The sequence below is a fragment of the Globicephala melas genome, chromosome 8 (genome assembly GCF_963455315.2).
Source record: "Globicephala melas chromosome 8, mGloMel1.2, whole genome shotgun sequence".
NCBI classification, from domain to species: domain Eukaryota; kingdom Metazoa; phylum Chordata; class Mammalia; order Artiodactyla; family Delphinidae; genus Globicephala; species Globicephala melas.
The window spans coordinates 79,563,524-79,588,356 of record NC_083321.1 but is presented as its reverse complement, the minus strand read 5'-3'; the positions used below and the strand labels follow the sequence as shown (position 1 = coordinate 79,588,356).

At 36.8% G+C, this 24,833-nt stretch overlaps 1 protein-coding gene and 1 long non-coding RNA gene across 3 annotated transcripts in view; one reads left to right on the top strand and one right to left on the bottom strand.

Moving 5' to 3' along the window:
* LOC132597775 (uncharacterized) overlaps nt 1-4,763 on the bottom strand; it is a 44,355-nt gene extending 39,592 nt beyond the window's left edge. The window contains exon 1 of the long non-coding RNA XR_009565060.1: nt 4,638-4,763. This is a non-coding gene — a long non-coding RNA (uncharacterized lncRNA). The remainder of the gene's footprint in view (nt 1-4,637) is intronic.
* PDGFD (platelet derived growth factor D) overlaps nt 1-24,833 on the top strand; it is a 237,558-nt gene that overhangs the window by 91,626 nt on the left and 121,099 nt on the right. The window lies entirely within an intron of this gene.

Genomic DNA, 24,833 nt, shown 5'->3' with positions numbered 1-24,833 from the left:
ATAACCTAAAGAGGTACAGTGTTGCCATTATTGCCCTTGCTCCAGTTTTCTAGATAGAGAAGTGATACAATCAAACTAGCTGTTTTCTGATCTCGTAGGTTAAAAATAATTATTTGGGAAAGAAACCTACTCTTTAATGTGTTAACATTTAAGTGTGTGATAACACACGATTTCTTTCACTTAACTGAAATTTTTGTGTCAGTTTCACATATATAATTCTCTTTCCCCTGCAAACTCATTAGCATTATTCCCATTAAAAAAAACAAAGAAATAAAGCAAAAGCATTTTAATTAACTCAGGTTTAATGTGTTTTCTTTATTTGCCACTGCTGCAGATAACAGATGAGCGGAACTGCTCGGTGTATTCAAAATCTTTTCGTTGATCAAAGAAAGGAAATTCAAGGCTGGAAATTCATTTAGTTCTGGTTAGGCCACGGGCATGAGCAGAGGCCATTTATCCTTCAAACTATCTTAAAATTATGCTTTTCCACTTGAATCTAATATTCTTTAGAATTATTCTGGCTTGCTAAAGAAGACGGTGCACCTGGCTGACCTTGTTTTCTTCTAGTCTTGTATCTTAGTAATGGGAAAACAGGATATTTCTTATGGTACATTTGGTAATACTTTAAATAAAGTTTAAAGGTTCTTGCCTGTGTGTGTGTGTGTGTGTGTGTGTGTGTGTATTTAATTTGACTGAATTTCAATTTTGAAGTACTTTTGTTTCTGTCTTTATACATAAAGCAAGAAAATTTACTTAGTATACTTTTCAACTGGCTGTCTTAATATGGTTAGAACAATTATTCTGTCTATTAAACATTTAGCAGGTATCTGCTATTTGCAAAGATATGAGTAATTGAGAACCACCACAAGGACTTTTCTGATCCTGCCTCAGAAAACAAAAAAAAAAATCAATTACATTCCCCAGAATGTTCACAAAGGGAAATAACTCCCTTAGTTTAAGACATTTTTGTCTCTAGAGAAGTGTTTGCACTTGTGTATATCATGATGGGAGCTGAAATGGCACTAATGCACACATTTTATTTCACTTACAATACATGTATATATATTCATCATATATTCTATAGAGAAGATTAAATAAATGACATAATCCTTGCCTTCGAAGTCTTGAGATGAGATACGTCATCTTTGTACCTCCTTCACCCTTGCTCAGCAGTGCCTAGCACAGTGCCGGTCCCATCTTTGGTACTCAATAACCATGGGAAGAATTATAATATACAACTTAGGGTGGAATAGAAAGTAGTTGGAGGGACTTTCCTGGTGGCACAGTGGTTAAGAATCCACCTGCCATTGCAGGGGACACGGGTTCGATCCCTGGTCCAGGAGGATCCCACATGCCGCGGAGCAACTAAGCCCGTGTGCCACAACTCCTAAGCCTGTGCTCTAGAGCCTGTGGGCCACAACTACTGAGCCCACTTGCCACAACTACTGAAGCCCGCATGCCTAGAGCCTGTGCTGCACAACAAGAGAAGCCACCGCAATAAGACACTGCTTGCCTCAACTAGAGAAAGCCTGCGCACAACAACGAAGACCCAACGCAGCCAAAAATAAATAATTTGTTTTTAAAAAGTAAAAAAATAAAGTATTTGGAGATTCTCCTAATTCTCCTGGTATTTGGTAGTATAAGTACTTTTACTTCAAGACTTCGATAAAGGAGAATATTGGAGCTAATCCTCAAAGGGTGAGTGGAATTAGATCATATGATTTGTACCTACAAACTGTTCTGTCTGGGATCAGTCAGTGATGCTCACTGAGCCCAGAGTTTTATACAGTGGTGCCAGGAATGTTATATCCCTTTCTTCTGATATATGCTTAAAATGTGCTCCAAATACCCTCAGCATCCTTTATGAACTCTTAAGACTAAAACAGGTATTAATTTATCCAAATACTTTATAGTGTGTTATCTCTGGGTGTTAGTTCAAGGAGTGTATTGCCTACTGTGTAAAGGGATATTTCTTTTTAGTTGTCTGAAAGCTACTATGACAGTGTTTGTGTCATCTCACTTAGAGGCTTTACTAAGTGCTCACTCCAGGTTTTACAAGACTCAGCATGTATTCCTGAAAGAAATGCATTGTTAGTACTTCTTTATCCATTGAAGAATCTGATTATTTCTAACCTCTATAACTATATGTGACAAAACATGCCATCCAATTCAATTCAACTGGGTCTTTTTTCAGTATTTTTGAAATTTGTTTTGTGGTTTTGTTATAGAGCTCCAGAGGAAGGATTTTTTGGTGATTTTAACAAATCATGGCTTATAATTCTTTTTTTTTTTTTTTTTTTTTTTTGCGGTACGCGGGCCTCTCACTGTTGTGGCCTCTCCCGTGGCCACAGGCTCCGGACGCGCAGGCTCAGTGGCCATGGCTCACGGGCCCAGGCGCTCCGCGGCGTGTGGGATCTTCCCAGACCGGGGCATGAACCCGTGTCTCCTGCATCAGCAGGCAGACTCTCAACCACTGCGCCACCAGGGAAGCCCGATAATTCTTGTTCAGTTATATCAAAAGTTCTAGAAGATAATGAAGGTACAGCATGCTTCTACAAAAGTTTGTCATTTCCCCACATTTGCAGTAGATAATGCTGCTGTTGCTTCTTTATGTTTCAACAGTAAACATGCTTTATATTTTATCAGTTTGAGAGGTTGTATATATGATACCATATTTTCCAAATAAAATTAAAATATTTCAGTTTATCAGACAGATATTTTATTTAGAACGTTAGAACAATTTATGTTTTTGCATTTCTACATTCTATTTTACTGGTCAAAATGACTTGTTTTCCCCATATCTTCAGTATTTATTAAATATATGCTGTAGTTCCTTCAGGACAGAATAAAACATATCCAGGACTTTAATAAAATTTTGTTGTAGCAAATATACAAGGTACAATATGTGGAGTCAATGCTTTATGCTTTCATATGATTTGAGGGTAGTTCTCCACAAAACTTTGATATAGAAGGTGGAACAAAGAATTACACAACATTAACAATGGCTTCATACAGAGGTTGCATTTTGAATAATCACTATCATATTGAACTTGACTTAATTATTTTCCATTGCCAGTTAATTTTTTGAGACATTTTTAAAAGCCAATTCCATTTTAAGAAATTTTATACTCTATTCTTATTTTATTTATAGTTCTTTACCTTTGATCAGTTCTTTGTGAGAAATAGTTATAAGTAGTTTAGAATCTCATGCTCCATAATAAGAATTTTTTAATGCTAACTTTCTAAAAATTCTAAAACTTTAGTAAGGCATGAGGTGAGAACAGTAGTTTGTTAAAGCTGCATAAGTTAAAGAAATGCACATTTGAGGTCTAAAAATAGTGCCCCAGTAATTGTATTTGTATTAGGTTTTGTTAATAGGTTTGTATATAGGTTTTGTTAATTTGCAGAATGAACAATTATATATTGCCTCAGTTTCAAGTCAAAATCAGAATATAAAATGTACAGAGGTAACATTTACAGGATTAAAAGTGAAAATGCAGAGTGACCAGAACATGGCTGTTTGTTTTGTTTTGTTTTTGCTTTTTTTTTTTCCTTATATATAACAATATTCTAAATTTATTAAAATCCAAAGTACTTTCTTGGAAACAAAATCCCCCCTTTATAAACAGTGCTTGTCCTGCCTTGTTTATGTACTGTGTTGACTTTGCGGGCATCTTAACTGATTCTGTGTCTGCCTGTTGAGAGTATTATGAGTGCATCTACCAGCCTTGCAGAAAGGGTAGTTATATAATTATTAATATACTGAGGTGCAGTAGGCATCTGTCTAAAGAATGTTCATCAGCACTTCCACTGGACTGTCTTGTAGCCCCAGTCAGGGTATTTCTCACAGGATGATTTGATGAATCACCCTAACACATTAACATAGTCAGCTTTAGGTGATCTCTCTGTACTGTTGAGTTCAGTGGGAAAGGACACACTGTAAAGACAACACTATTCTATTTTCTATCTTATAAACACATAGTTAAATTCACCATGAAAGTTGTATTTTAGATGTTATGAATGTACATGTACTTTTATCACTGACTTCATGTTGAAAATCACAGACTTATGGACTTCATGGGGTAGGTTCAGAGGCTTTGAAGCCCAGCAGCTAGGCTCAAATCCAGACTCTACCACTGACCATAAAGCCCCAAACAAGTTACCCACATTTTCTGAACTTGCCTGCTTCATTCCTCATTCCTCTCCCTCCCTCCACTGTTGCTCCACTGTCCTCATCCTCTGCTCTTTGAGGCAATATAGAATTTTTGGTGGTGTTGGATATAGTGATTGAAAAAAAAAATTCCACTTAAATTTTCAGGATGAAGAAGTCTGTGACTTAGTAATGTTCCCAAGGATCCCATATCTAATTATTGCAGAACCCGGAGTCATTACTCTTCTTCCTCTGCTTCTTTATCAAAGTGAAGTCTCTGTCTGTCTTTGTCTCTGTCTGTCTCTTTCTCACTTTCTCTTTCTCTCTGTCTCTTTCTCTCTCTCTCTCTCTCTCTCTCTCTCTCTCTCTCTCTGTCTCTCTGTCTCTCTCTGTCTCTCTCTCTCTCTGTCACACACACACATGCACACGCACATGCACACAGATCTAAAACAGCATAGAAGGTAAGACAAATCATTAAAGGACTTACTGAGAAGCATCCTGTTTTAGTTAATGCTGGTGATGATGCTGGAGTCTGTTTCCTGAGTGTGTACTTATAGAAAGGCCTCAAGATCTTTTGCTTCAGGAGAAAATTACCTTCCTTATTGGCTGCTACCCTTCACCCTCATTCTATAATATTTAGCAGCATAATTGAGTAGATGTCTATTAGTCCTTTTCAAAGCTTGGAGCCTGGGGCAGTTGCCCTAGTTTGCTGGATCTCAGGGGAAGCTCCTCATAAAGTATTTATATAACCCAAAACATGGAGGTTTGAAATGAGAGCGTTTTGTTTTGTTCTGTTTTTTGGTTCAGAGATGACAGATGTTCACAAACTTTGATGAGAATATGTGGGAGAAAAAATTAATAGCCCTGACAGATACTCTATATTTGTATCTCTAGAGAAAGCTGTGTATGTGATCAGCAAGTTCATTAGCATATATGTTGTGGATAATAATGATTAATCTGATTGAAGACATTTTTATTTTCTCCCCTTAACATGATTTTTCAAACATGCCCCCTTGTCCCCAGGAAATAGGTATGAATTTACTATTTTTTAATTGCAGTTATTAAGAAGATATTGGTAGTAACACAATAATCTGTTCTCTTTTTATGTCAATTCTCAGCTGGTTTGGAGCTATAGTAAATTGAGGATTTAAGTGTGGATAAGCATATTTAATTAATATAAGTAATTATTTCTAAGGTATTCTGAGGTGTTGAGCTGCCACCTGGATATTTTTTTCATCTAACCAGAAAAACATAATTTAATTCAAAACTTAAATGGGCTATTACATATCAGGTTGATAACACTGATTATTCATTTTCACATACTTTATTTGAATTCAGAAAAATCTTTATTAGATGGAGTCAGGGAGACAAGACGCACAGAGCCAGACCAGAGGACAAATTAGGAAGGAACAGGAGGAGAGTTTGCCTTTCTTGTGGCCAAGAAGAACAACAGGGATGAGAAACATCACAAGAAGAACTGGCCCAAGGCTTTAACTGGAATGCTGGTTGAAGGTATTTGTTTCCGAGTGACAGAGAAAACATTGGGAGCTGTCTGGGAACTGCTGGGGATGGAGTCAGCAGTTGCTAACCAGTATCCTTCAGGTCCAACAAAATGTCACTGAAGAGCTTCCCCACCTGCACCTCCCCTGCCTTAGAAAAACTTAGCTTTGTATCTATCTACTTATTTATTTATTTATTTATCATAGAAAGGCATTTTATTTTAAATACAGTAGTGTGTACATGTCAATCCCAAACTTCCAGTCTTTCCCTCCTCCACACCCTTCCCTGCTGATAACCATAAGTTCATTCTCTAAGTCTGTGAGTCTGTTTCTGTTTTGTAAATAAGTTCATTTGTATCATTTTTCTTTAAGATTCTGCATATAAGCAATATCATATGATATTTGTCTTTCTCTGTCTGACTTACTTTACTTCATATGATAATCTCCAGGTCCATCCATGTTGCTGCAAATGGCATTATTCCATTCTTTTTAATGTCTGAGTAATATTCCATTGTATATATGTGAAAAGCTTAGCTTTGATTAGAGGGGATGGTATCTCAATTAGGAACTGTTCTGTGAAGCACAACAAAGAATGTGAACAGAAAACAAAAGAGGACAGTACCTACTGATCTTGGTTTGGCATGCTAGTTTTTAAGTTGTAATTACTTGAAACAATAAAAACACCAGAGAGTGTATATATGTCCATGCCACTCTCTCACTTCCAGATGTAAAATAGATAGCTAGTGGGAGGCAGCCGCATAGCACAGGGAGATTAGCTCGGTGCTTTGTGTCCACCTAGAGGGGTGGGATAGGGAGGGTGGGGAGGAGAAGCAAGAGGGAGGAGATATAGGGATATATGTATATGTATAGCTGACTCGCTTTGTTATACAGCAGAAACTAACACACCATTGTAAAGCAATTATATTCCAATAAACATGTTTAAAAAATTATTAAATAAAATGACACTAAAATTTGAAAAAAAAAAAAAAAACACCAGAGAAACTTAATTTAAAATGTATCAAGAATACACTTGCAAATATGCCATATGGGAAATGTAGTTCCTGAAACAGATATGGCACATAATAGGTTTGTTCATTCACCTAATAACTAAATATTTAGCATTTATTGCTCTGCTAATAAGCTGGACATGCAGAGGTGTATATAGGAATTTCTACTAGTGAGCCGGTCAGAATTCCCCTTTGTGGCCTACCTCTGCAGAATTTTACCATGGGCAGTATAATTAGGTCTGAATTAGCAACTCAGAGGCAGTCTTTCAGCCCTTCCCAGCCCTGCTGGGAAGAATAGTAAGTAATGAGAGAGTAGTGATACCTCTCCCCACTCATCCCACCCAGATGGGGACCCAGGCCCAGTGTAACAGGACTGTACTCTTCCAGGCTTCTAGGCCAGCCATGTGGCCCAAAGGACCATGCCTACCTGGTCTATAGGAGATGATGAAACCTGGCCTAGGTAGGAGGAAGCCACATGGGTCAGAATGCTGTCAGTCTACGTGTGCAAGGTCTGAAAGGTACAGTTACACCCAAGTGCAACTGGACATCTGGGGCCTTGATGGTTGCTGACCTGGGCAAAACCCAGATCTACAAGTGAAGATGCCAGAACACAGTCAGAATGTGGTTCATAATGTAGTGGATCTGTATAATCCTTTGCAGCTCTAACACTGCATGTTTCTGATGTAACCCCCCATTAGTAGGTCTTTAGGGATGACACATGTCTTTATGAAGCAGAAACAAATAGCAGGCAAGCAAAATCAAATTAAAATTTAGTCTGTTGTCCTTCAAATGCCATTTCATTCTGAAATCCCTCCGTGGGCTATGGTCCATTTAGGCCAGTCTCTTGCAGGGGCTAAATCTCCCATACAGTGAAATGACAACTGACGTTCAAGATAGGATGTATTTTCAAAGCATACTTGTATTTAGCACCTTCTAGATGTTAGACACTTTGCTAAGAGTTGGCCTAATAAAGATATGTAAACTAGAATCCCTACTAATCATTTTAGTAGAAGAGACAAATAAAATGTCAAAGGGGTGCTATCCTGGAAACAGACTAGATGCCCTAGAGCTCAGGGGAGAGACTGGTGAATCAGCCTGACACAGCAGCAGAGGGCTCAGGGAGGAAGGCTGCTGGAGCCATCTTGAGGGATTAGTTGTAGTTCCTTAGGCAGACAAGGTCTCAGAAGAACAACAACAACAACAAAAATGCAATAGCATATGAGAAACTGCTCTAAAGTGAGAATGTTTACCATGTAAATTGGAAAAGCTCAGTAACTGAGTTAGAGAACTAGATTTGAATTAACTAGATTAATAGAATTAGGTTTGAATTAACTAGATCTTATAATAATACCATCACAAAGCTGAACTAAAACTTTATAGGCTATTTTTACCTGGGAGGGGGCGTTTCACTTGTACTTTGTGCTTAGTTTATCAAAACAGGATATTTAAGAATGGCATGGTGATGACAGTGCTGACAGTTATTTTTAAAAAGTCTTTATTTTTTTTGTAAAAGATACATACATAGATTTTATTTGTTTGGGAATGTTTAGGATTTGTATCTGCTTCGGAATGTCAGAGTTTTTGCAGAACACACCTGTGTTAATAAAGCCTCAGAAGAACAAGTGCTATTGTATAGCTACTCTGAAACTCCCTAATTCCAAACCCTCCTCTTTGCCAGTGAAATAATTTTTTAGGCAGAGTTATTGAGGTATAATTTACACATAGTAAAATTCACCAGTTTTAGGTGTATGGGTCGAGTTTTGACAAATGTAAACAGTTGTGTAGCCATCACCACAATCAAGATATGGACCTTGTCACCTGAAAACATTCTCTGATGCTTCTCTGTAGTCAATTCCCTCCCCCAACCCCATGTTCTGGCAGTTTCTGATTTGTTTTCTGTCTCTGTAGTTTGCCTTTTCATGAATATCATATAAATGGAGTCATGGAGCATTTTTAGCCTTGTGTGTCTGGATTCTTTCACGTAGCATATGCTTTGCAGATTATCCATGTTCTTGCATGTATCCGTAGTTCATTCATTTTTATTGCTGAGTGGTTCTCCATTGTTTGGAAATTCTATAATTGGTGTGTATATCTAAATGCCAATAGGCATGTGGGTGTTTCCAGCTTTTGGCTGCTATGGATAAAACTACTGTGAACATTTGTGTACAGATCTGTGATGTCATTTATTTGGCATAAGTATCTACTAGTATGGTGAGTATATGTTTAACTTTATATGAAACTCCAAACCATTTTCCACGGTGGCTGCTCCATTGTGTATCAGAGTTCTAGATGTTCTACATCTTTGCCAGCATTCAGTGTTGTCAGCTGTTGACGTTGTTGTATAATCTTAGTCATTTTAGTAGATGTGTCTTGATATCTTATTGTGGTTTTCATTTTCATTTCCCTAATGACTAATGATATTGAGCATCTTTCCATGTTCTCGCGTAACACTCATACCTCTGTAGTGAACTGTCTCTTCAAATCTAGTGCCCATTTTTTAATGGGTTGTTTTTCTCATTATTAGTAAAAGTTTTAATATATATATAATTGAATATTTATCAGATATATATTTTACAAATAATTTCTCCCTGTCTGAAGTTTATCTTTTTGGTTTCTTAAATCATTTTTTAAAGAGTTTTTAATTTTGATGAGGCCAAATTTATCAATTTTATTTTGTTTTATGGTTCATGCTTTTTGCGTCCTACCTAAGAAATCTTTGCCTAATCTTTGTCACAAAAATTTTCTCCTAGAAGTTTTAAAGGCTTTACATTAAGATCTGTGATCCACTTGTGTGTGTGTGTATGGATGCCTTATTGTTCCAGTACCATTTATTGAAAAGACAGGTGTTTCTGCATTGGATCACTTTGACATCTTTGTTGAAAATCAACTGACCATATATGTAAGGATCTATTTCTGGACTCCCTATCGTGTCTATGGATGTATATGACTGTCTATGTGCTAAACCAAATCATGTTGATTACTGCAGCTTTGCAGTAAGGCTTGAAATCAAGTATTGTGAGACTTCCAACTTTTTTCTTTTGCAAATTCGTTTTAGCTATTTTAGGCCCTTTGTTTTATGTATAAATTGTAGAATCAGATTGTCAAGTTTTACCCACAAAAAAATTCCTGCTGGATTTAGAGTGGAATTACTTTAATTCCGTATATTAAATTATGAGGAATTGACATCTTAACAATATTGGATCTTCCAGTATTTAATTTTTCTTATCAATGTTGTATAGTTTTCTGCATACAAATCTTACACATATTTTGTTAGATTCATCCATAAGAATTTTGTTTTTGATAATATTGAACAATTTAAAATTTGATTTTTATTAGTAGTACATATTATTTCAAATTTTTATTAGTAGTACATAAAAAATGAAGTTGACTTTTGTATTAAATAATAGTTTTAAACTTTTTATTAAAATCAACATATATACACTACCGAATGTAAAATAGTTGGCTGGTGGGAAGCAGCAGCATAGCACAGGGAGATTGGCTCAGTGCTTTGTGATGACCTAGAGGGGTGGGATAGGGAGGGTGGGAGGGAGGCTCAAGAGGGAGGGGATATGGGGACATGTGTATGCATATGGCTGATTCGCTTTGTTGTGCAACAGAAACTAACACAGTATTGTGAAGCAATTATACTCCAATAAAGATCTATTAAAAATAAAAATATATATAAATATGGAAAGAAATAATTGTTTTAAACTGTAATTTGGGTGAGTTTTCTTAGAAGCAGCTGTCATGTTATAGAGGAAAAATATTTTTACTAAAGTTTATAATAGTTGTAATACCACTGAAAAATATGTTTTACTCTAATCCATAATTAATTAGAACTAGTGTTCTGTTAGAATCTAAGAGTGGTAATAATATTAGAGAAAGTCACTTCTCTGAGCTGTCAATTCTCCCCCTGTAGAGGGAACAATTTTTTTCTCTCCAGGATTTTGTGAGATTAAATGAGATTAAATGCAAAACAGTGTGGCTTTTGGTGCATAGTCAGTGCTCAATAAAAGTCAGTTTCCTTCACTTTCCTTACCTTGTTAAATGCTGTGTTAGTTTCCTAGGTCTGTTGTAACAAATTACCACAAATTTGGTGGCTTAAAACAACAGAAATTTATTCTCTGTGGAGGGCAAAAGTCTGAAAGCAAGGTGTCCTCAGGGTTGTTCCTTTCAGAGTCTGTGTGGGAGAATCTGCTCCATGCCTCTCTCCAGGCTTCTGGGGATTGCACAGCCCTTGGAGCTCCTGAGCTTGTAGCTGCATCACTCCGATGACTGTCTGTGTTCTCAAGTGGACTTCCCCTCTGTGTCTCTGTGTCCCAAATTTTCCTCTCCTTACTCTTATAAGGATGCCAGTCATTAAACTCAGGGCTCACCCTGAATCCAAAGATCTTTAACTTAATTACATCTGCAAAGACCCTATTTCCAAATAAGTCACATTCACAGCCACTGTGAGTTAGGACTTGAACAGTGCAGGGCAGGGAAAAAGAAAAAAGAATATAGAAAAGACACAACTGGGACATATGATGGGTTCATATTTGTAGATAATCTGAGATGTACATTGATTACTTCATCCCTCTTTTCCATTCTACATTTTAAAAATCTTTATTATTTGATAGATTTATGTAGGTAAAAACAATAATCAGTTTTGAGATAAGTGGGTTTTTACCAATTATATATCATATTATAATCTTTTAACTTGGAGGTTGGGTGAATTATCTGGGTCTGCTTGTTGATTTTAGCTTTTTATTAGGCATTTTTTTAATTGGAATAAAATTGCATTACAATGTTGTGTTAGTTTCTGCTGTAAAATGAAGTGAATCAGCTATATATATATACCGATATCCCCACCCCCTTGAACCTCCCTCCTCCCTTCCCCCTCCCCCCACCTAGGTCATCACAGAGCACCAAGCTGAGCTCCCTGTGCTACACAGCAGGTTCACACTAGCTATCTATTTTACACATGGCAGTGTATTTATGTCAAACCTAAAGGCATGTTGTTTTAAAACAACATGTAATAAATAAATAAATAAATAAAAGTAAATAAATAAAAAAATAGAAGTTACTCTCAGTGTGTGTGTGTGTTTTCTCTCATGAAGGAAGCACGTCCAAATGAAGAGCACAAAGGAGAGAAATGCCATTTCTATGGCAACAGTGCTATTATTCTTGTGCTTCAGTAGTAATTTCTGTAGCACATTGGATCACTGTAGTTGGCACCTCCAAAGGACTCAAAGTGAGGAAATAACATATTAATATCTGTTATATCACTTTGGTAAAATTTCTGGAAAAGTTTAAAAAATATTTTAATCACATTAATGGTGTATTTCAAATTTTAATAGTAAAGTTCTGATTCATTAAACCTTTCTGTTAATTCTTCAAATAATATTTTTTTTTACTATTATTACTAACGATTGATATTTACCATATAGCTTCAGTTATGTGCCGGGCACTGTATTACTACTTTAATATGTTTTAATATGTTATTTCTGTTCCTTGTATCACACTTGAGTTAGAAGTATTATTAGTTCTGTTTACAGATAAGGTGGCCAAAGCTCAAGGAGTCAAGAAACTTTATTCATTTATCCCTTCAACAATATTTATTAAGTCAGCCACTACACTAGATGTCAAACATACAGCAATGAATAAGAAAGAGCTAGAAACTGACCAGAATTCAAACTGGGCCAGAATTCAAATCCATGCCTGTGTACTCTAACATCTACATTCTTCCTGATAAATACCTGCTGCTGAATCTACTCTGCTTGCCAGGCTGTTTTTTGTTTTTGTTTTTGTTTGTGTGTGTGTGTGTGTGTGTGTGTGTGTGTGTGTATACACACTATATAAATAGCATATGCTGTGTATATATAAATATAAATGTTATTTATATGTTAAATAATGTTATAATTGTTAATTCCTTGTAATGAATTCTTTGAAATGAATTGCTGTTTTGTGTTACAATCTAGTAACATGTCCTTTTCCCTGCCAGAAAATTTGCTTTTGAATATATACGACATTCGCATAAAAGCCACTGGTAGTAACCAGGTAGTGTTTGTATTAAATTTTTTTTATTAAAGTAAACTTTTTTATGTCAGATGCTGTTTGCATAATGTTTTCTAAGTGATAGATATTGTCATTCTTAATTTAAAGTTAAGAAATTGGGCTTAGGAATGTTAAGGTACTTACTGTACCTGGCCTGGCCCCTCTCTTGCCTAAGGCATATCCCTCCCCCTTACCTTCTTTGTCATCTCTTCCTCTCCAGTATTCTCACTCAGGTACCACTTCTGAATCTTCTATGTTTCACCACTACTGGTGGCTTCCTTCTGCATTTTAACTTATTCCTGTATCTCCCATCTAAAAACAAATAAAGACTCTCCCTTTGCCCTTCTATTCCCCTCTAGCAGGCACTCTTCCTCTGCAACCAAACAATTTGAAAACATTCTCTACATTTGCCGTCATTACTTTCTCCTCTCCTATTTATTCCTCACCATTTTAGTCTTGCTTCTCCATTTCTACTCTAAGTGCCTTACCCAAAGACTTTGCCACTCTGATGTTACAAATGATACCTCATTGCCCATGTGTTTAATTTATTTCTAATATGATTGAATATGGTTTTTATCCATTTCTCATATATGTGTTTACGTTGCCTGCTCAAGACTTTTGCTTACTTTCTTGTTATGGATGCCCTATTTCTTTTAAATTATCACATATTTAATGGGGAAAATAGATTGTTTAACCACTTTTGACCAACATCAGGCAGAACTAAGAAGTTAAAACAACACCACTGGTAAAGGTCAAGAGTGTATGTGTGGATGAGAACATTGGACAACCAAACTATGAAGTATATCATGGAAATAAGCAGCTATCATTTTACCAGAACTTTATTTCTCAGAAACATGAAGTTTTCTTCCTCCTTCCCAGAAATCATTTCCCAATAGTAAAACCCATTTATGAAGTAAACATGTAATCCATGTATGGCAGTCTTTGCTGCTGCAGTATTTGATCTAGAGCTCTCTGGAGACTACCTGTTTGTCTGATAGTATTGTGTTGGAATGGTGCGTCTTGTAGGCTTCCAGCAAGTTGATCTCATGAAAAGTACTATGCCTCCTTTTGCTGGCCTCTTTTTCTTCTTCTGTAATTCACGTATCATTTACCTTGATAAATGTAGAGGCATTACACGTTCTGCCTCGTGCTATACTGTAGATCTCTTTTATCTCTGTGATGTGGCAAAGTACCATCATAACCAAGACTGTCCTGCAATTTGGAAGCTTCCAATGAATGGGGCATTGTTCCAAGCAATTTTATAGATTCATCAAATCTTATACTGAGCATGTGTTGTTTTGTGTCTCAGAATAATATCTGATTTGATTTCTCTGGATTATGCAAGTGTTTATAAATCCTTCTCTGTTGAATATATGTGCTTCTTGTTCTGTATCAACCATTACAAACTATATTCTAAATAACTGATGTGGTTCAAAAGTTCATTTTTCTGTGGATGCAATTGGTTTTACAGATTGACTGCAATTTCATTAAAGGATGCAAATAATTTATCTGCAGTTTGTACCTATTATAGCTATTTAACACATTTCCATAGGAATAGTATACCGATCTGGAGCATTTTTGTAATAAGTTGATTATATTCTAAAAGCTTTCTGGGCAACTATTAATTTTAGCAGGAATGACTTATCAACTCACTTAAGTGAGTAAATAAAATGGCCACAGTTTTTAAAATACAGATATTTGAAAGACAGACACAAACAAAGAGTTAAATTTCAGTTATTTTGCGTAGTGTTTTTGCCTAACTAAAGTACAAGAGAGAGCAAAATAATGTCTCCTTGGAGGAAAACCTATACATTGTAAATGCACTCTCAACTTCTTAGTATTCTTTCTGAAACTTTTACAATACAAAAAGGGCCCTTTTTTTCCCCCTCAAAGGTATCATTAAGAACTCAAGTTAGTTGCTATCTTACTTCAATTCAATGGGCTGAGGTTCTTAAAAGGAGTTCACTATTCCACATCTCATAATAAGAAATTATTCATTCAATTAAATCATAAGCATATAAAGCAAATAGCAGAAAATGTATGACTTAAAATCATAGTGTGGAAAATCACAGTTAAGAACAATATTCTATCTCATAAGTTACTTCACTGTGTCTCTGACAGTGAATAAAATATAGAAATTCTGTGCTAAAGATAGTTCAAATGAAGATCCCACAGGATAGAGATGGAGATTAAAAAAGGAAGAAGAAAGATCCTCTCTGACCCTTTCTATAGCCTACTCAGGACACTTCATGCAAAAGCAACCTGTCCCACCAGCCCTGATGTGGATCAGTCTACCAGTTTAGAAGCAGGTTCATGATAACTTTGAGAATTAATGTGACTGACACCAGGAAAAGAAACAACTCCCTCTGCTTGCTCATGTCAACCACCTTGCATTAGCCCTAGTTGGATAGAAAAGAACAAACAAATAAACAAACACCAAAATCCCCCACGTATTCTCTTTGATTCCTACTTCAATTTACTCAACAGCCATTTACTGGGCACCTTCTACATACTAGCTAGGGAATTCCAAAGCTTCCAGTTAATTGATAATTAATGAGTATTTATCATGTCTCATTAGTAAAGATCTAACTGTCAAGTAAAGAAAGGACTTTCTAACAGTAACATCTTCAGTTTCATGAATGATTCTTGATAGTAAAATTAATAAAATAAGCTCTTTTTTGCTCTTCTTTCCTTAAGACTTGTAGTAATCAAGATAAGGTAGGTTTTGCTGGATTTCTGTTGGGTTCTGCTTATTGTTGGCACTCAGAACTGAGAGGCAGCTCCATGCCATGCTTTGAATTAACATTGTAATTATAATGTAATTATAGGCTTCTGACATAAAAAGAAGTGAAGTACTGATACATGCTTCAAGGTAGATGAGCCTTGAGAACGTTATGCTAAGTGAATGAAGCCAGACACAAAACGTTACACATTGTATGATTCTATTTAAATGAAATATCCAGAATACGAAAGTCCATAGAGACAAAACATGGATTGGTGGTTGCCAGAGGCTAGGAGGAGGGGGGAAGGTAGAACAACTACTTAATGTGTACAGGCTTTCCTTTCAGAGCAATGAAACTGTTTTGGAACTGGATAGAGGTGGTGGTTGCACCACATTGTGACTGTACTAATTGCCATTGAATCATTCTGTTAAAAATGGTTAATTTTATGCTATATGAATTTTACCCCAATAGAAAAGATTGTAAATTTTTTAAAAATGTTTTTGAAAAGTCAAAAAAAAAGCACATTGACTATGTGTATACTTTTACTATATTGATTACATTCTATAGATGAAACAGTAGTTTATACTATATAATATCTGGCAGGCATTTTAATTTGATAAATGTCAACAATAAGACTCTTTGAGAAACTGTGCAATCACTGATTTTTTTTTTTCCCCACGAATCACCATCATACTATTTAAGATTTTCACCTAGAATTTTTCCTGTCTGTCTGTGTTATCTCACTGTATAATTGCCCACCTTGAATTTTAAATCCTACGAGGAAACTCTGTATTCGTTTCTACTTAAGTTATTACTGTGATGTTGGAAACTTGCACTTGCAGTAACTCCCAAGGTAGAATCAGTTTTGCAAATCCATCTACATGCTGGTTTTCCTCATACACATCATTAATGAAGGTGTCAACTAGAAAGGTCACTAACAGCCATGACTGCAGCACCCCACTGATCATACTCACCCCACTGATTACAATGTGATATATTGCCTTTAATAATTGCCTTATCCTTGTTAACTAATTCTCAGTTCTTGTTGGGGGCCTTATGGTCAATACAATTAAAATTATTTTTTCTCTTTTTTTTTTTGTGGTTCGTGGGCCTCTAACCGTTGTGGCCTCTCCCATTGCAGAGCACAGGCTCCGGACGCGCAGGCTCAGCGGCCATGGCTCACGGGCCCAGCCGCTCCACGGCATGTGGGATCCTCCCGGACCGGGGCACGAACCCGCGTCCCCTGCATCGGCAGGCAGACTCTCAACCACTGCGCCACCAGGGAAGCCCTATTTTTTCTCTTTTTATGGTAGTGGGATGCTATTGCCATACTGGCAGTACATGGGTATCAAACTTTCTTTGCTACTGTTGGACACTATCACTGGCAGCACTTCTGTTTAATTATTGTGGTAGCTAATGACAATGGTTTCTGAAATAACAGAGAGCTGAATTTTCATTGCTGGATCGCCCTGTACTGGTTCTTCCTTTCTCTGGCTGTAATCTGTAGACCGTTTCAGTGCTCATTAGTACCTTTTAAGGCCTGAGGAAATAACAAGGGCAAATTCAACTTGTGTTCATTTTGTCTGGCTAGCAGCCTGTTTTCAGTCTAAAAACGCTTTGAGGGTGAGGGTGATGATTATTGGTGGTGAATTAGAAGAATATATGGTTTATCCATCCCTATGAGCTAGCTCCCCCTAACATCAACACTGAAAGTTACAGATAGAACCTAGAGTTGGCAGAATGCCTGGTGTGATCCTCTCCCCCATGTTTCTCACCAGGGGTGGGCACTGCTGGAGATTTGGGAGGGAGAGCCATTTGTCTTCCAGAATTATTCCATACACTAAAGGACTTAGAGCACCCTGGACCTGGTGTTCTAAATGTCACTAGTTGCCAGGAGAGCCCAAAGTGCCCCACACCTTTGTGGGTACCTCCAAGTGGTACTCATCCACACCTTGTCACTTATGAGCAAACTGAGGCCCAGAGAGGTTTGGTGTCTTGCATAAAGGTACATGTCCAGTAAGTGGCAAAATTGGTGCTAGAATCAAAATGCCCACTTTCCTTATCCAGTTTTCCTGCTAAGGAACTCTCTCATGCTATAAAATGACTATTTCACATGCTCTCCCTACTTCTCAATCCTTTGACACTTCCTACCTTCATCTCACCATTAACTGGGGCCCTTGCTTCTTAATTCACCCTGAAAATAGAAGATAGAGGAGAACTGGCTCATCTTCACACCCTCAGATCTGCCCGCCTGCCTGTCTTTACACCTGTACGTTCTGCCCGCCTTCCCATCACAAGCTTTTGCTTGTGACTCAATTCCTCCCTTATGCTCAAGGACTGTACTCCTTGAGTTATCCTTGTTCTTTCTTGCTTCCTCAGTTTTTCTCTCCTACTGGATTATTCTCAACATATATACTCAGTTACCTTTCATAGGAAAAGAAATGCTCTCATGGCCCCTTCATCTACTATGGTGTTTCTTTGCTTCCCTGAAATAATTCTTCCCTAAGAGAACTGGCAGTACTTGCTCTCCCCACCTCCTCTGGCCCAATGGACTCAATAAGCTCCTCAGACTAAGCTTTCTTTACCCACCACACCCTCAAAGTCACTCTTCTTACCAATGACCTCCACCTTGCCACACCCAGCCATGAATTCTCAGCCCTCTTCCAAACCTCCCAGCAGTACTGAGCACAGTGACCACACCATTCTTCAGGAAACAGTTTCTTCATTTGGCTTCTTAGATGTGATTTTCTTTATTTTTCTCCTACCTTTCTTACTTTTTCTTAGGCCCCTTCACTGGTTCCACCTCCTCGGCTCAGCCTGTAGTTACTGGGCTTATCCAAGGCCCAGTCTTCAGCTCTTCTATTTTTAACAAAGCAACCAGAGAAGTGTTTAAAAAATAAACCAAATGTCTTCCCTTGTTTAAAAGCCCTTATGTGGCTTCCCATAACACCTAGAATGAAATCCAAACCTTTACTTAGACTGCAAGGCCTTGCATATCTAACCCCTTCTAGATTACTCCCTTATTCCACCCTAACCACTGATCTCCTTGCTCTTCTTTGATACTCCTAGTTTACTTCTGCCTTAGGACCTTTGCATTCCTTCTTCTGAAATGCTGTTCCTTCTTCTGAAATGCTCTCTGCCCAGACCTTCTGAGAGTTCCTCTCCCTCATCACCCAGGTTTCTCCTCAAATATCATCTCCTTGGAAAGACCTTCCCTGACTATTGTATCTAAAGTAGAATCCTCTCCTCTTTCATTGCTCTCTATTCCTTTATGGTACTTTATTCTTATTCGTAGAATGTATCTCTACTAGACATTATATATAGTTTATTTACTGTTATTGAGAGGTAATATGGTAGACTGATTAAATATTATACATAGATTCTGGATCCCAAACTCCTAGATGTAGACACTAACTCTGTGAACTGGACAACTTCCTTAACCTGTCTTTTCCTCTGAGTCCTAACCTTTAAAATGGAGATATTGTTTAGTACTTACATATTGTTATAAAGATAAAATGAGTTAAAATGCATGCTTAACAAAAATGAGTCACCTAGTGCTACGTAAATGATAGGTATTATCATTGTAATTTTTTATTATTGTTTGAAACTTCCATTGGACAATAAGCTTCAAGAGGACAACTACTTTGTCATTCTTGTGTACCACTATTTTTCTAACTCCTGAAGCAGTGACAGTACCTGGTGCATTGTTGGCTCTCAATATCTGGTTATTGAATGAACAAATGAATAACTTGCAGCTAATTGGACTTAGGTCTCAGCATACTCTCAAATCAGATTTGTATGATCTGAAAACAAGGTAGCTTTGAGAATGGCCTATAGCAAAGGATGGTCTTTCCAGAGCTATAAGTGACTTAGAATACTTGTAAAATAAAACACCCACATCTGCCTAGCTATCAGTTAAGGTTTTGGTGACCTTCCATTTAGGCTGGTTTCCATTTACATGGACACCATAGGGAGAACAAGAAGGTATAAAATGTTTGAGGTGAACTAGGAGACAGAAGAGTGAGTGATACGTTAAAAATATGAGCTTTGCAGGGCTTCCCTGGTGGCGCAGTGGTTGAGTCTGCCTGCTGATGCAGGGGCCACGGGTTCGTGCCCCGGTCCAGGAAGATCCCACATGCCGCGGGGCGACTGTGCCCGTGAGCCATGGCCACTGAGCCTGCGCGTCCGGAGCCTGTGCTCCGCAACGGGAGAGGCCACAACAGTGGGAGGCCCGCGTACCGAAAAAAAAAAAAAAAAAAAAAAAGTGTGAGCTTTGCTCATTCAAGGAAGAAGGTAGAAGAAAAATAAATGAATGACAGAATAAGAATAGGGTTCTAATGTTTAGCTTTACCTATTTGCTCCTATATTATTTTAAATGTTCTCGGGCAATCTATGCCTTAATATTTTCTATTTAGAGTTGTATTTTTCTTTCTATCTAGTTGACCAAATTCCTCTGGGTCAGTAAGTTACCCTCAAGATGAAGACAGGGCCTCCTAGAATTTGAGCTGTTAAATGTCTGTGCTTTTTAGAGTATCAAGTAAAGTTATTAAAATACAACTAAATCTAATTTGGAAAATGTTCCTTTAAGAGAAATACTCCCAGATTTTCATTGATGAGACGTTACATATGGAATCCAGGAATCTGTAGTCCACTCAGAAATGTGTGCTGAATTTGTTCGTTTGTATCTTGGTAGACTGAAATAACTCAGTGCTTCTTAGGCACTATCAAAACTATAGCAGATTTACCTTGCCTATGCACTAGTACCCTTGTGGCCAACTATAAATGAATGTAATGAGCATAATGCATTTAATCTGACCCCCTCACCTGTTCTTCATGGCATCTCAAAGGATACTGATCACTAACCTATTCTCTGAACTTCCTGTAGGACTTAAACCCATTCATTTGGTTGGCTGCCAAGTTTTTTAGACCTCACAAAACTATGGAAAGTTATAGTGCAATTTGAAACTTCCACATGCCTTTACAGCACTTAGCTACAACCTGAAATAATGTTTAGAATGTTTTTCAAAAGGAGAAAGCATTTAATAGTGTCTACTCACCTTTCTTTGGAGATTTTGCTAAATCACTTTTTAAAAATTAATTAACCTGAATCACTGAGAATAGTTGGATAACATGGAAAAGTTTTTGCATTTTTCATAAAACTTAAACAGATTTTTTAGTTATTGTACACTTAGAGAAAAAAGAGCAAACACTGTTTTAGTTTCTTGTATTAATGAAGACACTTTCAGACCAGACACTTAAGAATTATTATGTAGTGAGGTTCTGACAGTAGAAGCCTTGCCATATGGGCACATAAACTCCTATAGCTTATGGAATATCAATGAGATTGTTTTCTCTCAGTTACTGCTTTGGAGGCCAAGTGATGGCAGTTGGCAGTTTTTGAACAGAGAATATCTTTGTTTCTGTTTTACTCTAACTGCCCATCTGTTGCTTTAACTTTATGCAATTATTTCTGACAGAATGAAGCTTAAAATACTTGTTCCAGTATATTTATGTAAATTTGTTCTTAATATTATTCATTTCTAAATTCTTGATAATATGGGCTAGAAGGGAAGTTATTAAACATTGAAGTTATTAAACAACTGAATCAGTTCAACTGATAAAAGTTGCCTTCTATATGTTTCTGATGTTCCATTGATGCCATTAACTTCTCTGTGCTACCCTCCCTCAATTCTACAAAAGCTACCCTCATCACAGGTTGTATTGTCCTTCTATTGGCAAAGGTAAAGGTCTCACTTTGCCATTTTGCTTTTCTTCAAATTATTTGGTACACTGGATGTTAGTGGATAGCCTATTTTTCCTTAAAACCTTCTCAGACCTCTGCTTCCATGGCAACATCATAATCTAGTCATATCTTCCTCTTCTTACTTCCTAGCCCCCCAACACTGTACAGCTTCCTACTGAAGAATACTGGGCCCTCCATGTTTCATCCACTCCTCAGCCAGATACTCAGCAAAGCTTCTTCTTCTAGGTATCATCTGCAGGTTATAAGGACAACTCTTTATCAAAAACTTGCTTGTCTTTTACTGCTCCCCATTGTACAGACCTACCTTACATCCCGTTCATTGCATCTTGACAGTTTAAAATAAACATGAAGGTAACATCATTATTTATTTGTGTTTCTTTCTGAAGTTTTTTCTGCTCCTTTGTTCAAATATTCCCTTAAAAACTCAAAACCTTGGATTTACTTTGAAACTTAGATTTAGACTATCACTATCCTTACTCTAAGTGTAAAAAGTAGTTTAGTTTTGTTCTTTCAGTGCTTTTTCAGGATAACCTAAATTCATAGATAATTTAAATATTTATTTTGATTATCTCATGCCTCCATATTCTGATGTGAATTTCTACTCATTTTATTTTTTTAGTTGCAAGGAGTATTGAAAATTAAAGAAGTTTCATGGACTTCAGTTAGAAAGAAATCATAAGTTTTTTTTCATTAAATTCTTTTAACATTTCTTTTTAAAATGTGATTTTCATATAATTTTTAAATGATTAACTTTCCAGTCCAGAAATATTTGATGCATGAGTTTAAATTAGGTTATTTCTCCTATACAAAATAGATTAGGAAATTCTACTTTGATCATTTGGACATATATTGATAACATGGAACATTGGTCATTCAGGCCTATTAAAAGTGCAGCGTGTTTGGAGGTGCCCACAGCATGCTTATGTGCTTGAAATGAAAACTCTACTTCCAACACTTATAGGATAACCAACTTTTCTGGTTTACCTGAGACTGAGGGAGTTGCCAGCATGCTGAGCTATCAGTTTTAAAATGAAGACAGTCCCAGATAAACTGGGGTGATTTGGCTACTGCAAGTACTAGTTAAATTGCTCTCAGTGTGGAACAACTGGCAACTTTACCAGATTAAAAACATGTTAAGGGTTTGTTTCTTGAATCACTTACACTTAAATCTATGCATATAAATATTAGCCATGCAGTTAACCCAAACCTATTTATTCTAATTATACAAAGATAATCTTACTCTCTAGATATGATTTAGTTTTACCTTACGTATTTTAATATAAAAACTGAGTTAAATTAAAAGCCACACTTCCCTGTGTCAGCTTATTAATAACAATGGAACTTTGTCTATTTTTTTATTCAAATAATCTGTATTTATTAAGCAGATACTGTTTGCCTCACATAAAATACTAAAAATTAAAGCTATAATTATGAACAAGGTTATAATCCCAGCACTTATTAGATTTTTGTTAGTAATTTTGGGCCCCATTCTAGGTTTTCTAAATGCACAAACATTTATTTAATTGCCTTCTGGTTGGTATCTCACTGTCCATGAGATCCCCTGTTCTTTTATTCCCTGGAGTTTAAGTATGTGACAAATGTTCCACCAAATTAACTCATCTCTGGGTGTTAATTTCTTCTGCTTGTGTTGCTGGTTGTTCATCAATTGTATAAGCCCCCAATCTTTTTGAGAGAAGTATTTGTGTACAGTGGCTGAACGATGCTCCAAGATTAAGCCCATAATAGGAAGCTAGTAGAGCACAGTGCCACTGTGGGTCAAGGCAGAAACAGACCACACACTTCACCTTCAAGTTTAACCTGAGAATCAGCTGTATGCTAACTCTGGTTATGTTAGTTGGGTCATCTCAAAGGGACCCTAAATGATTCATCTTTAAGGAGGTGCCAGATTCTCCTGTATGCCTGGCTGCATCTCAGAGTACTAGTTGAGCAACATAAGACTCTTCCTGCATAAAGGAAATACAGCCTGTAAAATGGTGCCTGACATACAGTAGGTGTTCAGTAAAATTTTGTCCAATAGGTCCTGCCCTGTTGTAATTAGCATCTCAAATGGGAAGCAGGAGTTCATTCCCCTGAACTCGTATAATGTATTTCATGATTCAGCACTGAATTAAATATTATTTCTGAATTATTTACTTTGTATTTTTTCTAGTTCCTCTAACTGGACTTTTAAAATTTTTAAAGGCTAAGAATATAACTTACATTTCCTTTGTCTCTCTGAATGACATAGGTCAATGACAAGACTCTTGAAAAAGTATATTGGATTTTTAGTGACATCAGTGAATGCAAAACACTGATACATTTTGGCCGATAAACTAATTGAATCCCTAAACATGACATGAGTGTGGAAAGGAGAATAGGTGAATTAATGTAATTTTAAATTAATTTTTCTCTTCATCTCAAGGGGTCCTTGTAAATGAAGTGCCGTTAGAGTAAGATTTTAGAGTGGTGATTGATGTTGTAGGGTAAGAATTTGATGGATATAAGTGATTATATTACCTAGAATATGCTTGTGTTGGTAGTTCTCGTCTATTTTATTTGGACACAGCAGCAATATGTCAACAATACGAAAACATACACTTCACTCTAATCTGGAGCACAATCCATGTTACCTCCTATGGACTTTAACATAGGAGGAAATTACCTTGTGATTTTTCTAATGATGTTCTTTTTTTTTTTTTTTTTTACATCTTTATTGGAGTATAATTGCTTTACAATGGTGTGTTACTTTCTGCTTTATAACAAAGTGAATCAGTTATACATATGTTCCCATATCTCTTCCTTCTTGCCTCTCCATCCCTCCCACCCTCCCTATCCCACCCCTCTAGGTGGTAACAAAACACCAAGCTGATCTCCCTGTGCTATGGGGCTGCTTCCCACTAGCTATCTACCTTACGTTTGGTAGTGTATATATGTCCATGCCACTCTCTCGCTTTGTCACAGCTTACCCTTACCCCTCGCAATTTTCTCAAGTCCATTCTCTAGTAGGTCTGTGTCTTTATTGCTGTCTTACCCCTAGGTTCTTCATGACATTTTTTTTTTCTTAAATTCCATATATATGTGTTAGCATACGGTATTTGTCTATCTCTTTCTAACTTACTTCACTCTGTATGACAGACTCTAGGTCCATCCACCTCATTACAAATAGCTCAAATTCGTTTCTTTTTATGGCTGAGTAATATTCCATTGTATATATGTGCCACATCTTCTTTATCCATTCATCTGATGATAGACACTTAGGTTGTTTCAATCACTGGGCTATTGTAAATAGAGCTACAATGAATATTTTGGTACATGACTCTTTTTGAATTATGGTTTTCTCAGGGTATATGCCCAGCAGTTGCATTGCTGGCTCATATGGTAGTACTATTTGTAGTTTTTTAAGGAACCTCCATACTGTTCTCCATAGTGGCTGTACCAATTCACATTCCCACCAGTAGTGCAAGAGTGTTCCCTGTTCTCCACACCCTCTCCAGCATTTTATTGTTTCTAGATTTTTTGATGATGGCCATTCTGACCGTTGTGAGATGATACCTCATTGTAGTTTTGATTTGCATTTTTCTAATGATTAATGATGTTGAGCATTCTTTCATGTGTTTGTTGGCAATCTGTATATCTTTTTTGGAGAAATGTCTA